Source organism: Elaeis guineensis, chromosome 2, assembly GCF_000442705.2.
Source record: "Elaeis guineensis isolate ETL-2024a chromosome 2, EG11, whole genome shotgun sequence".
Classification (NCBI taxonomy): domain Eukaryota; kingdom Viridiplantae; phylum Streptophyta; class Magnoliopsida; order Arecales; family Arecaceae; genus Elaeis; species Elaeis guineensis.
The window spans coordinates 63,087,042-63,088,370 of record NC_025994.2 but is presented as its reverse complement, the minus strand read 5'-3'; positions in this window follow the sequence as shown (position 1 = coordinate 63,088,370).

Here is a 1,329-nt window from a genome sequence, read left to right as displayed (position 1 = left end):
GAGGTCAGAATGAAAGTTGAGAAGCTAATTAAATGAAGGTGCGAGGAAAAGAGGAAAGTGAATCTGTTTACCTCGAGAAAGACCCTAGAGAGTCCCAAACCCGCTGCTCGGGGTCGGTGCGAATGATCCTCTGGACGACTTCAGGTAGGATGCAGCCGTCGACCAGTCATTTTATCAGGTCCCTGTCATTAAAGGGATTCTCCCCTGGCTCTTCCTCGGAACCGTGGGACTCTTCGATGGCGGCTCACGGCCACTCACCCTGCGGGCCACCATCTTCCTTCTCCTCCCCCTCTCACCCCTGGCACCTCCTCGAAGCGGGCCCCCGAAGTGGAAACCTCAACGGAGAACCCTTGAAGAGGCCCGAGGAGCCAGAGGTTCGGCGTCTGAAGGAACGTCGACCGTGAGAGCTGCCTGGACAGGCGTGGCCGAGCTCGTTTCCTCCGTTCTGGCCTTCTTTGTCGACCCGGAGGCCACAGCGCCTTTCCTTTTGTGAACCTTGAGGCCCCTGGCAAGCATCCGTGCTGCTTCGGCGTCCATTCCTGAAAAAAAAAAGAGAAAAAAAAGAAGAGAGAGAAAAAGAGATCAGCAATGGGATGAAAAAGTAAGAGGTGATGCACAAAAAAAAAAGAGAAAAAAAAAGGAGAAAAGAAGAAGAAAAGAAAGATGGAATACTCGCAGGATCCAAGGGACTCAAGCCGATGTTGAATAGAAACTGCTCCTTCAAAAAGTTGGGAAGGGAAGGAGTCGGATAACTAAGAAGCTTTCGGACGGCCTGAAGGTCGTCCTCCCCCAGGCTAGGAGCCCGACGGACAGAGTCCCTCAGGGAGCCCCAAGGGGGCAATCCCAGATTTAAGGTCGGACATTGGACGTAGAGGTACTCCCCTTCCAGTTATGGATAGAAGAGGGAGCACCTTTCAGCAACCCCTTCTTGCCGAACTGAAGGGAGAAGTACCATCAGTCCTTTGTCGAGGGGTGGCACTTGAAGGTGTAAAAATACCTAAACAAAGAAAGAGATGGCTGAACTTTGACTACGTGGCAAAGTGAGAGAAATCCTATCAAAATCTAAAGAAATTCGGCGCAACTGAAGCTAAAGAAATGTCTAGAAAACACAAAAGAGCAATGACGAAGGGCGAAGCGGGAGCCGGAGCCCAGCACGGAAGCCTCCTGGTACAGGCAGAAGCGGCCAGGTGGGGGGTGCTGGACCGATCGGCGATATCGGGAAGCTCCAGCTCATACTCCAGACGAACTTCATACTGAACCTTTATCAGTAAAAGTTCATCCGGAGTCAGAGAACAGGAATGGCGTCCCGCGCAAAAAATCGGACGAGGC